Source organism: Pinus tabuliformis, chromosome 6 (genome assembly GCF_031772625.1).
Source record: "Pinus tabuliformis cultivar Carrire ecotype Pingquan chromosome 6, CPIR1, whole genome shotgun sequence".
NCBI lineage: Eukaryota > Viridiplantae > Streptophyta > Pinopsida > Pinales > Pinaceae > Pinus > Pinus tabuliformis.
Window position 1 is genome coordinate 1,267,051,872 of NC_142292.1, and position 14,916 is coordinate 1,267,066,787.

The window sequence follows — 14,916 nt, forward strand, 5'->3', positions numbered from 1 at the left end:
ATCGAGAAATCTACCATTTACTCCAGCCACATAAAATATTTTGTAGAAGAGAGACTGTGTAAGTAAATAAAGCCTTGATGCATCATAATGATATTAGAGGATAATCCTATATGCAATGGTTGTAGGCATAGGAGGCTAAATGAAACATAAGATCACACTTGTTTTTGTATTATGTCTTTTGATTACTGGGATGGCTAACAACATGTTATTACAAAATAACGTCATATGAGAATCAATCCCAACTGAGTTGGGAAAGCTAGATAAGCTCCAAACCCTTGACCACTCCAACAATCATTTCAATGGCTTGATACCCAGTCCACTGGGAAATTGAAAAACCTAAATTACTTATAAGTAATCTGTTAGCTTTTATGTTATTTATATATCTTTTGTTTCTCCTAGTAAATGTCTAATTCTTTGGAAATCAACTACATCCTAAAGATCCTTTTTGTTAATTTTATTTAGTTCTTTTCAGTTACAAAAACAAATGTAGTAGCTCAAAAAATTGCTACATCTTTATTGAGGCCTCCTTATGTGATTTTGTCTCTAAAATATTCTAATACCTCTAAAAGAAAATCAAGAAGACCCAAAAAATGTTACATTATTTTTCCCAGAAGAATATGACTTATTGTATGTATGTTTTTCTTTCAGCAAGCCAAGCAGCTCAACAATAATAACCTATATGGACCAATTCCCCCATCACTAGCTACTATCAAAGCAATTACTCTCTTAAATGCCTCTTTACTATTTTGGAGCTCTCTTATTCATTTTCCAAGAATATTTAGTTAATTTTTTATATCTAGTAAGACCAAATTACAACTATTGCTTTCATAACACGGGTGTACTAATTCCTAAATATTTCAGGGATTTATCATGCAATAATCTAAGTGGTTCCATGCAAATAATTACTTCTTAGTATTGATTCCTTTCCTTCTTGTTTAGTATTTTGGGCAACCCTTTGATTTGTCGAATGAATACAACATACCAGTGCCTAGGAGAATTTCCCATGACTATCCCAATAGTTGTTGAAACACTGCAAGGTAATTCCCTCAATTCAAGCTATGCACATTATTTATACTATATTTGTAACTTATCTGAAAACTGGCATCTTCTTTCAGGTAGAGTTCCTTCAAGAAAATCTAAAACTATAAAGTTGCATGTCGCCTTTGCCACTATTATTTGCTTTGTGTATGTGGTTTCTCTTCAACTTCTCCTTTGGCGGCACAAAAAAACATAATAAACAAATTTTCATTAATGTCAATGGTTTGCATGCAATCCTTTTCATAATTGATTTACTTTCCATTCCAACAATATTTTTTAGGATGCGACAATGACAGATCTACCTAACCTACAATCTTGTGCATTGAATTTTCTTGCATAACAACACAATGTTGATATTTGTTTAGGCCATTTGAAGAGATACCCATTCAAAGAGCTAAGTGTTGCCACTAATAATTTTAGTAACAAGAATATTTTAGGAGTAGGAGGATCTGGAATTGTGTATAAAGGAGGCCTATAAGATGGAATTGTAGTATCTATAAAAGTGTTGAAAGATGGTAATGTGGGGAGAGGAGAAACTCAATTTCAAACAAAGGTGGAAATGAGCAGCTTGGTTGTGCACATGAACCTACTGCGATTGTATGGATTTTTCACAAACTCCAGAGAGATACTTTTGACCTATCCCTACTTGCAAAATGGAAGTGTGATCTCTTGTCTTAGAGGCCTATCCCCATATTTTTTAATAGATTTACACTTTTTATTTAGCATTACCACCAGAAGCTAATTGCAAATCATATTAATGGGAAGCTTGCCATGCACTGGCCTACTCACAAGAATATAGCCCTTGGAGCAGTTAAGGGACTATTATATTTGCATGAGCAATGTGATCCCAATATTATTCACCCGGATGTGAAAGCAACGAATATATTACTGGATAAATATTTTGAAATTGTTTTTGGATATTTTGGGTTAGCAAAACTCTTGGATCACAAGGATTCTCATGACTAAGTGAATATATTACTGGATGAATATTTTGAAGTTTTTGTTGGATATTTTGAGTTAGCGAGGCTCTTGGATCATAGGGATTATCATGTGACTATTGTTTTTTGAGGGGTGGTAGGTCATATTTCCCCATAATACCCTTCAATAGGACAATCTTCAGAGAAAAATGATGTATTTGGCTTTTGGATATTATTGTTGGAACTTATTTCAGGACAAAGGGATTTAGATTTTGGTCAGGTTGTAAAACAAAAGTTGTAATGCTTGATTGGGTGAGTATATGCTTAGTTGGAAGAAGCTTGAATGGTTACATTTAGTGGCAACCCTGAATTTCAATATGATAACTCTTTTTGTAAGTGGGAAAGCTCACCTCTTTACTTGTTTTCTTGTGTCCTTGTTTGGGAAGTAAAAAAACTTCATTAAGAGATGTTTCCCTCATTGTTGATAAAGATCTTAAGGGAAATTTTGATAGATTTCAACTAGAAGAGATGGTTCAAGTTTCTTTGTTATGTACTCAATTCCAGCTTGGACATCATCCCAAAATGTGTGATGTTTTGAGGTACTGGTTGTGTATTGCCCACAAAGTCCCCTATGCACATAATTCATCAAATCATTTTTCAGAAATAAGTAAATCATAGGTCAAAGAGTTATATCTCATGTGGTTCCAAGAAAATGCCACCCTAAAAACCTAAAAAAAGCAAGCATTTTTAGCTACAGAGGATTGTAAAAATTGTGTTTTTTGAGAGCAACATGAGTGGTCTGTTGTAATTGTCAATTCAATATAAATCAATGATATATACAGTAAGCTATATTAGAGATTATAATTTTGGCCACCAAGAGATGTAAACCATGTACTATTGAGGGGGCAATACAAAATACTAAAATTGTTTGTTGCTAGTGTCAGTGCAATTCAAAATGTTTCTTCTTTTATTTTCATTGTTGAACCGGTAGCATAGGTAATGTTCTCAGAGGAAACACCAGAGATATTGAACATTATCAACTGCATTGCACTAGTTTCCCATCAAAGTTGCATATTCTACACCAAAATTTATGAATAATTGAGAGTTGATGTCTGACTCATTTTCCACATCTAATAGATGATGAGGTGTAAAATTTGTAAGGCTTTGATGCAAATTTAGATTTGGAAATATAACCATCATGTTTTTCATGAATTGATATTATTTTATTTATCTTATCTGATGTCATCTACTACTTGTATTTCTTCAAAATCTATGAAATATGTGTCTATTGAAACTTGAAAGAGCATCTTTGAAGATTAAGAGGCAACCTATGTTGGAAAATTTATAGAATCTGTAAATTTGGCTTAATGTAACTAAGTTCTCTCTACCTTCTAGCTTCAAATGGCATTTTGTTTACTAAGTTTTCCCTTTTGAATACTAAATTATATGTGGTACGGGTAAATCTTCAATGCTTTTTTATATGTCACAATTATTCTCGATTTATGACTTATGACGTTTCATTTGCAACATCTAGTGCAATTTCTAGTTATCAAACATGTTTTATAAAAGGAATTATTTAATTTTGTAGTATGACATACATGGCATAATTTTTTTTTGTTTTTTTATTTAGTATGACATGAATAGCATATATTATATATATAAATATAATTTAGAAAAAGAGTTTATTGTAAGTATTAAGTTTTTATATGTTTGTTAACTAAATTTAAACAAGAAGTTTTGAAATATCATTATTATGAATATGAATCATTATTGTTTTTTGTTAAGTTAAATATTTTTATCCACAAAATCAAGTACATATCGCACCACTCCACATTCTATCTAGGCCTGTTAGATTGGAAACCATACCATAGGCAACATTGTAGAACTTTGATCCACGGAATCAAATGTCCATTAACATATTCTACAAAATAGCATACAAACCTACAAAACCATGGCCTATTATCCATATACAAAGTGGCAATAACTAGCATAAAACCAATATCCAAATAAAACAATTAACCTTAGACACAGAGAAACGAGAACAGAAATCATAACTTGATTCGTGGAGGAAGTCGAGATGAGGTGAAGATGTCAATAGGCATTAGGTTACTTGGACTATTGGGGGAGTTGGTCCTTTTCCTCACAAACTAAAAACCTCCATGTAGTCATCTAATTCCTCAAATAAAATGTAGTTCCTCCATTATGAGGAGGAGCTCAGCTCGAGTGGTATTCCTGTCAAGAAATACTTTTCCAAGTAGAGATTTGATGTGCTAGTAAATATCAAATGTGTGAATATATTAGTTTTGTCTACCTCTAACGTTGGATGTGTCAGGGGCCACTTTAATGGCTATGGAAAGGACTTCAAATCAAAGTGGTGTCGTCTATTATCATGATTTCCTCCTCGACAACGTGAATTTCTTCTTGAATTTCCAGGAGGGGTTTTGTTGATGGTACAACCTAGCAAAGGATTATGTTAGGTCACTGTAAAACCCTCCTCCCACACTTACCCAAGCTAATCAATCCACCGGGGTAAATATGTGACAAAGAGTTACTATGATATGATTCAAATCCCTAAGTACAGTTAAGGAAGTGGAACCGACGAACCAAAACTTTATAGACCTGCCTCGGGTGCTACAGGAACCCCAGGACCTAACCAACCACCCCAAGTGCCCAACCCCTGAATTAACTTATCCTTCCACTAGACTACACCCCCAGTCACTCCCATGACAAGTCCTCCATTTGACGAAAACCCTCAAGTCGCTCCCACAGGCCTTCTTCTAAGTGACTATGGTCTTTTCCAACTAGTTCTATGCCAGCGTCTGTGAGATCTATGGCACTTTTCCAAGGCCAAGATCCATAAATTTGCCCAGAACTTGATGAAACACTCATAAGTGATAAATAACAAGGAAACAATGCCTCTAATACAAAACTTGAACAAGGACTTAGCCTGACACATCCTAACCATTACAGGCATTTCAACAAACACACCATGAACATGTATGTACAAGTCATAAAAACACATCTGAACATAGGTACCTCATACTTATCTGAGATTCATCAAGAAGGTTTGGTGCCCTCTCATTATCGCTGAATTATCATCTATTAGGTTATTCATTCATTAAAATTTCATCTACTAACCAAAACATGATGAGAGCCATAACTCAAGATTGTCATAAAGCATGCTTGTAAACAGCATATAACTAGATAAACAACAATAATAGAACAACCATTATAACCACATAATAACAAGTACATTTACACATATAACACAAGAGGAAATGAGTTTTTATTAACATATACAAATCCAACCAAGTTAGGGACTTCCATGTACCACCCGACCATATATTGCGTTGAACCAAATCTTTCTGTCAGCTAATCATCCCCATGTCATATTCGAAGCATGAATGTGGGACTCACAATACAATTAACCATCCTTCTCAGGCTTTACTACATATCCCACCATAATCGATCAAGGATTTCTAGGCTCGAAGCAATCACCTATACAACCAGGCTTTACCGTATATCCTACCAAGGGATTCCTAAGCCCAAACAAGAAACACAAACTACCATCCTTTACTACAATCCCACCACATACTGGTCTAGGGATCACTAGCCCTATACAAGCATGGATTCCTTCAGATCTCTCCACCTAAACCGTGAGGAATTTGTCTGTCTCCAACCTCAGGCTTTACGTTATATCCTGCCATTTATTGGTCATGGATTCCTAGGTCCAACAAGGGTATACACAATCAAGATTTATTGCAATCCCACCATTACCGGTCCAAGGATTCCTAGCCCTTGTGATTTTTTCTAAGACCACCTCACTCAATTTTGAAACCATTCGACAATCCAGCTCAACCAAATGAAATAACTCCATCACATCATGGTTATCTAGAAATGGAAAGGCAATGTTAAAACCACTATCACACCTACCAAAACCCATGCCAATGACAACAAGAGAACCAAATACACACATGCATATACCATAGATGCAAAAACTAGTAAGGAAATCATACATGCAACTCAACACCTACAAGTAATCCCACTATAGAAGCTTGATCCAACTCCTCCTTGCTTGATCCTTGCTTCCCTTTGCTTTCTTGTCCTTCCTTGGCCTTCCTTCCTCCAATGCTAGAGTGCTCTAAGAATGCTCTAAGTGTGCAAGAGTATGAGATAATAGAGAGAGATTTAAGCTAAAACCGATGAAAGGTTGTGAACTAATTCTCATAAGCCTTTTTATTAATTAGGCCTTTGTTTTCTTCAATTTCCATTATTTTCCTTCATTTTCCTCCTCACATGCAACCCATGACCTTTCGCCTTCCTTTTCTCCTAATTTCTATTATTTTCATAAATAAAATGTCAATTAATGTCCCTTGCCTTTCCAAATCCTTTGTCATTGCCTTTTCCAATTTTCCCTTAGCCATAATAAACCAAATGAACACCCACTACGATGTTTTTCCCAACATTCAGCTTGGAATACATGTCCCATGACCTTGGTCTTATTTTTCCTTTATTAACTTTATTACATGGATTTTTAACCTGAGGTTGTTACAAATCCCTCCCCCTTAGGGGAACACCGTCCTCGGTATTCAATGACACCTACAACCAACAAGACCATTGAAAAGAAAAACATATTTCCCATGGATATTTATAACTTAGCTCAATGCAGTATTTACAATGAACAACTTGTTGAAAAGAAACACCAACATGACAAACATAACATCATGACAACCATATCGCTTACTGGAGCTTTATTACACAACTCATTGCAGTATTTACATCCATATACATATATACATATACTAATACTACTTTTCCTCAACTGGTAAACAATTAAGGGTACATAGCCCACATTTGATCAACCATCTCCCATGTAGCTTCATTGGGCCCAAAGTGCTTCCACTGCACTTTAACATGCTCAATTGCTCAATTCCAGAGCATGATCATCTTTCTCTGCAAAATGCACTGAGGTTCCAGCTAGAATTCCCCTTCTAGATCCACCTACAATACAAACCAATCAATAACATGATCAACATCCTTTACATATCTTTTAAGCAATGAAACATGGAAAACATCATGGACTTTCATTGTCAGAGGCAGTGCAAGTCTATAGGCCACTAGTATAATCCTCTCAAGTATCTCAAAAGGCCCACAATACCGAGGTGCTAGCTTCGCACATGACCCAATCCTCGAGGAACTTTTGCTTGGGCTTGATGTGCAAATAAACATGTTCCCCAGCCTGAAACTCCTTAAATTCCTTGTGTTGATCTACATAACTCTTATGTTTGTCTCGTGCTTCCTTTAGATTCTTCTTGATAACCTGCATTTATTGTTCCATGTCTTCCAACAAGTCTGGCCCTTTCAAAACAATGTTCGTTAGACCACTCCAACTAATAGGAGTATTACAACTCTGCCCATACAGTGCCTCAAATGGACTCATCCTTAATGACTCTTGATACCCATTATTGTAAGAAAACTCAACCAGTGGAAGATACTCTTCCCGCTTTCATTGCTGATGGATCACATACATCCTCGGCATATCCTCCAGTATCTTGTTGACCCTCTCTGTCTATCCATTTGTCTGTGGATGATAGGTTGTGCTGAAGGCCAAGTTTGTACCAAATCCTACAAATAACTCTTTCCAGAACTTGGAAGTGAACTTGGAATCTCTGTCTGATACAATATTCTTCGAAACACCATGCAATCTCACTATATTATTGATGATGACCTACCCACCATTACCGGTCCAAGGATTCCTAGGCCTTGTGATTTTTCCTAAGACCACCTCACTCAATTTTAAAACCATTCGACAATCCAGCTCAACCAAATGAAATAACTCCATCACATCATGGTTATCTGGAAATGGAAAGGCAATGTTAAAACCACTATCACACCTACCAAAACCCATGCCAATGAAAACAAGAGAACCAAATACACACATGCATATACCATAGATGCAAAAACTAGTAAGGAAATCATACATGCAACTCAACACCTACAAGTAATCCCACTATAGAAGCTTGATCCAACTCCTCCTTGCTTGATCCTTGCTTCCCTTTGCTTTCTTGTCCTTCCTTGGCCTTCCTTCCTCCAATGCTAGAGTGCTCTAAGAATGCTCTAAGTGTGCAAGAGTATGAGATAATAGAGAGAGATTTAAGCTAAAACCGATGAAAGGTTGTGAACTAATTCTCATAAGCCTTTTTATTAATTAGGCCTTTGTTTTCTTCAATTTCCATTATTTTCCTTCATTTTCCTCCTCACATGCAACCCATGACCTTTCGCCTTCCTTTTCTCCTAATTTCTATTATTTTCATAAATAAAATGTCAATTAATGTCCCTTGCCTTTCCAAATCCTTTGTCATTGCCTTTTCCAATTTCCCCTTAGCCATAATAAACCAAATGAACACCCACTAGGATGTTTTTCCCAACATTCAGCTTGGAATACATGTCCCATGACCTTGGTCTTATTTTTCCTTTATTAACTTTATTACATGGATTTTTAACCTGAGGTTGTTACAAATCACTCCCCCTCAGGGGAACACTGTCCTTGGTATTCAATGACACCTACAACCAGCAAGACCATTGAAAAGAAAAACATATTTCCCATGGATATTTATAACTTAGCTCAATGCAGTATTTACAATGAACAACTTGTTGAAAAGAAACACCAACATGACAAACATAACATCATGACAACCATATCGCTTACTGGAGCTTTATTACACAACTCATTGCAGTATTTACATCCATATACATATATACATATACTAATACTACTTTTCCTCAACTGGTAAACAATTAAGGATACATAGCCCACATTTGATCAACCATCTCCCATGTAGCTTCATTAGGCCCAAAGTGCTTCCACTGCACTTTAACATGTTGAATTGCTCAATTCCAGAGCATGATCATCTTTCTCTGCAAAATGCACTGAGGTTCCAGCTAGAATTCCCCTTCTAGATCCACCTACAATACAAACCAATCAATAACATGATCAACATCCTTTACATATCTTTTAAGCAATGAAACATGGAAAACATCATGGACTTTCATTGTCAGAGGCAGTGCAAGTCTGTAGGCCACTAGTCTAATCCTCTTAAGTATCACAAAAGGCCCACAATACCGAGGTGCTAGCTTTGCACATGACCCAATCCTCGAGGAAATTTTTCTTGGGCTTGATGTGCAAATAAACATGTTCCCCAGCCTGAAACTCCTTAAATTCCTTGTGTTGATCTACATAACTCTTATGTTTGTCCCGTGCTTCCTTTAGATTCTTCTTGATAACCTGCATTTATTGTTCCATGTCTTCCAACAAGTCTGGCCCTTTCAATACAATGTTCGTTAGACCACTCCAACTAATAGGAGTATTACAACTCTGCCCATACAGTGCCTCAAATGGACTCATCCTTAATGACTTTTGATACCCATTATTGTAAGAAAACTCAACCAGTGGAAGATACTCTTCCCGCTTTCGTTGCTGATGGATCACATACATCCTCAGCATATCCTCCAGTATCTTGTTGACCCTCTCTGTCTATCCATTTTTCTGTGGATGATAGGTTGTGCTGAAGGCCAAGTTTGTACCAAATCCTACAAATAACTCTTTCCAGAACTTGGAAGTGAACTTGGAATCTCTGTCTGATACAATATTCTTCGAAACACCATGCAATCTCACTATATTATTTATGAGGACCTACCCACCATTACCGGTCCAAGGATTCCTAGGCCTTGTGATTTTTCCTAAGACCATCTCACTCAATTTTGAAACCATTCGACAATCCAGCTCAACCAAATGAAATAACTCCATCACATCATGGTTATCTGGAAATGGAAAGGCAATGTTAAAACCACTATCACACCTACCAAAACCCATGCCAATGACAACAAGAGAACCAAATACACACATGCATATACCATAGATGCAAAAACTAGTAAGGAAATCATACATGCAACTCAACACCTACAAGTAATCCCACTATAGAAGCTTGATCCAACTCCTCCTTGCTTGATCCTTGCTTCCCTTTGCTTTCTTGTCCTTCCTTGGCCTTCCTTCCTCCAATGCTAGAGTGCTCTAAGAATGCTCTAAGTGTGCAAGAGTATGAGATAATAGAGAGAGATTTAAGCTAAACCGACGAAAGGTTGTGAACTAATTCTCATAAGCCTTTTTATTAATTAGGCCTTTGTTTTCTTCAATTTCCATTATTTTCCTTCATTTTCCTCCTCACATGCAACCCATGACCTTTCGCCTTCCTTTTCTCCTAATTTCTATTATTTTCATAAATAAAATGTCAATTAATGTCCCTTGCCTTTCCAAATCCTTTGTCATTGCCTTTTCCAATTTCCCCTTAGCCATAATAAACCAAATGAACACCCACTAGGATGTTTTTCCCAACATTCAGCTTGGAATACATGTCCCATGACCTTGGTCTTATTTTTCCTTTATTAACTTTATTACATGGATTTTTAACCTGAGGTTGTTACAAATCCCTCCCCCTCAGGGGAACACCGTCCTCATTATTCAATGACACCTACAACCAGCAAGACCATTGAAAAGAAAAACATATTTCCCATGGAGATTTATAACTTAGCTCAATGCAGTATTTACAATGAACAACTTGTTGAAAAGAAACACCAACATGACAAACATAACATCATGAAAACCATATCGCTTACTGGAGCTTTATTACACAACTCATTGCAGTATTTACATCCATATACATATATACATATACTAATACTACTTTTCCTCAACTGGTAAACAATTAAGGATACATAGCCCACATTTGATCAACCATCTCCCATGTAGCTTCATTGGGCCCAAAGTGCTTCCACTGCACTTTAACCTGCTCAATTGCTCAATTCCAGAGCATGATCATCTTTCTCTGCAAAATGCACTGAGGTTCCAGCTAGAATTCTCCTTCTAGATCCACCTACAATACAAACCAATCAATAACATGATCAACATCCTTTACATATCTTTTAAGCAATGAAACATGGAAAACATCATGGACTTTCATTGTCAGAGGCAGTGCAAGTCTGTAGGCCACTAATCTAATCCTCTCAAGTATCTCAAAAGGCCCACAATACCGAGGTGCTAGCTTCGCACATGACCCAATCCTCGAGGAACTTTTGCTTGGGCTTGATGTGCAAATAAACATGTTCCCCAGCCTGAAACTCCTTAAATTCCTTGTGTTGATCTACATAACTCTTATGTTTGTCCCGTGCTTCCTTTAGATTCTTCTTGATAACCTGCATTTATTGTTCCATGTCTTCCAACAAGTCTGGCCCTTTCAATACAATGTTCGTTAGACCACTCCAACTAATAGGAGTATTACAACTCTGCCCATACAGTGCCTCAAATGGACTCATCCTTAATGACTCTTGATACCCATTATTGTAAGAAAACTCAACCAGTGGAAGATACTCTTCCCGCTTTCGTTGCTGATGGATCACATACATCCTCAGCATATCCTCCAGTATCTTGTTGACCCTCTCTGTCTATCCATTTGTCTGTGGATGATAGGTTGTGCTGAAGGCCAAGTTTGTACCAAATCCTGCAAATAACTCTTTCTAGAACTTGGAAGTGAACTTGGAATCTCTGTTTGATACAATATTCTTCGAAACACCATGCAATCTCACTATATTATTGATGAGGACCTATGTTAAATCACTAGCTGAATATGTAGACTTTACCATAATGAAGTGTGCTACCTTTGACAACCTGTCCACCACAACCATGATGGAATCGTGTTGTTTATATGTCCTCGTCAAACCTATAATGAAATCCATAGAAATGACCTCCCATTTCCACTCTAGAATTGGAATCGGTTGTAGTAAACCTCCTGGATGCTTACACTTCGCTTTTACCTATTGAAAATCCAAGCATCTCACAGCAATCTCTTCCACCTCTTTCTTCAAATTCGGCCAGTAGTAGAACTTCATTACCGTTGTCAATGTCTTTTGATATCCCGAATGGCCTAAATATGACTTAACATGAAATTCTCTCAAGATAAGCTTCTTAAGTTCATGATTGTCTAGCACATAGATCATGTCCCTAAATCTGACCAAACCATCCGCTGTAAGACAATAGTCCACACCCTGATTACATGTACCTTGTTATTGTAACCTATTCCTGATATCCCTATACCTGTCATCCTGTTATCTTGCATGTAAGAGCTTATCCTTTAAATATGTCCCATATGAACTCATAGTCATTATATGTTTTACCTACACTCTTCTGCTAAGAGCATCTGCAACCATGTTCTCCTTTCCCTTAATGTACCTGATCTTGAAGTCAAACTCACTGATCGTGGCCAACCATCTAGCTTGCCTCGCATTCAGATTTGGTTCAAATAGGTATCTCAATCCACTATGGTCACTTATCAATACAAACCTTCTGCCAAGAAGAAAGTGTCTCCACATCTGAAATGCATGGACAATTACTACCAACTCAAGATCATGTGTAACATAATTCTACTCGTTCTCATTCAATTTCCTTGATTCATAACATACCACCTGTCCCTATTACATCAAGACTCCACCAAGTCCTCTCTTGCAGGCATATGTACACACCACAAACTCTTTATCCGGATTTTCAATCTTGAGAACTAGAGCATTTGCCAGCATTTGTCAGCAACTATTTCAACTACTCAAAACTTGTTGTACATTCCTCTATCCATTCAAATTTCTTCCCTGTTCACTACAATGATGTCATAGGATATGCAATCTGTGAGAAGTTCCTAATGAACCTCTTGTAGTAACCTGATAACCCCATAAATTACCTTACCTCATCCACATTCCTAGGAGATGCCCATAACCCTTATCTTTTCTGGATCCACTGCTATGTCGTCCTTGGAAACAACATGCCTCAAGTAATGTACCACTATTTGAAACAAACTACATTTTCTAAGCTTGGCATACAACTGATGCTCTCTTAGAAATCTCAATATTGTTGCCAAGTGTTCAACATGATCTTCCTCATTCTTAGAATATATCAATATATCATCAATGAACACAATAACAAACTTGTCCAAAAGGAACTATAACAAACTCATAATGCCCATACTTGGTCTGAAAAGCAATCTTGTAGATTTCCTCTTCTTTAATGCGTACTTGATGGTATCCTGATCTCAAATCAATCTTCGAGAACACTGTTGCTTCCTTCAACTGGTCAAAAAAATCATCAACCCTTGGCAATGGATACCTATTCTTGATGGTCACCTTATTCAACTACCTATAATCAATGCACAGACTAAGAGTACCATCCTTCTTCTTCATGAAAAACATTGGTGCACCCCACAATGATACACTTGTCCAAATGTATCCCTTGTCAATCATTTCCTTCAACTGTAATTTCAATTCCACTAACTCTAGTGTGCTCATCCTATATGGTGCCTTTGATGTTGGTGCTACCCTTGGTACCAACTCAATAGGAAATTCCACTTCCCTGTGAGGCAACAACTTTGAAATCTCTGCTCGGAACACATCCTGAAACTGCTATGTAACTGGGTACCTATTCAAGACTTCTGCATCCTCAACATCCTTACCTTTGCCACTAGAAATATGTACTGCAAATAACAGACACCCTTTCCTACAATTGTGCTTTGCCTACATAATTGTAACCATTCTAACTAATGATTCCTTTTTCTTACCCTGTAAGATTCTATGTTGCCCATTGTCATCCAAGCATTTAATAGCCTTTTCATAATAATCTACTTTGGTCCTGTCAAGGTACAATCAATCCATACCCAAAAGCATACTATATTATCCCAACGGAAGTACATTCAGATGCGTTGATGTAGGCATACCATTAAACTCAAATGCACAAGCTCTTACCCAATGATGAACTATTTTATTTTTACCTATAGTAAACTCCACTAACCAATATTTGGCATGTACTTCTTTATTCAAACCACACTTATCCACCAGGTTAGGATTAACACAACTATAATTATATTCAATGTCAATCAAAATAGAAACAAATTGATCACAAAGCTTATCGTCCATCTCGGTAACAGATTCCTGATGATTCACCTACCTGTTATCCAATGTTACATAGATCTAAGGAATCCTCTACCCAACACCCCCAATTTTCTGTGCTTCCTGTGCACTGTAAATCTTAGGTCTGCCACCCTGATTTTGTAGACAATATTTCTTAAGATGCTCCTTACCACATGCCCAACATTACAACTATCTTCTACCATCACCTATGTTATGTTGTTCTCCAGGCTAAGGTCCATTAAACTTCTTGTAAGCTACAACATTCTCTTTCTCACCTGCATCCTAGGGTATTTTTCTTTTCAGCTGCCATTTACCTTTTGTCTTGTTTGTCCCTTTCGAACCTTGCTAAGATTTTTTCTTACACCTTGATTGCTCATAACAATGTTTCAACTTTCCAATGACTTCTTCAAGTGAGTGAGGCTCATCATACTCAATCTGATCTTTAAATACTAATGGTAATCCAATGAAAAACCTTTGAACTTTGGCTTTCTCATCCTTTAGATACAGTACATACCTCAAAATCTCCAGGAACTTGGTCGTATACTCCTCATATGTCATTGATCTCATCTTTATCTCATAGAATTCCTTGGATTTATTGTCGGAGTACATTTATGACAAGTGCTTCTTCCTGAAAAGTCTCTTGAATTCATGCCAACTCAACTCCTTTGTCTTGATGTCTCTAACCCGCTTCACATCTTCCCACCATATGTCTGCTTTCCCTTTGAGGCTAAAGATAAATATTTTGGCCTTCATATTCTCTATGTAATCATGCAGCTCAAAGAACTTATTCATCCCGAGTAACCATGCCTCTGCATCTTCCAACTTCTTCAAATCTCCATCAAATGTAGGTGGCTTGGTTTTCTTGAACTCATCTATAAAATATTCCCTGTCACTCCTCATGTAAGGATGATAGAGATGATGAAAATGGTACCTATCGGAACCAGAACAAGAAAAAAACATG

At 36.9% G+C, this 14,916-nt stretch overlaps 1 pseudogene; it reads left to right on the forward strand.

Moving 5' to 3' along the window:
* Positions 1–1,003: 1,003 nt before the first annotated feature.
* The window catches only part of LOC149263264 (protein CLAVATA3 INSENSITIVE RECEPTOR KINASE 6-like), a 52,613-nt pseudogene continuing 38,700 nt past the window's right edge, over positions 1,004–14,916 (forward strand).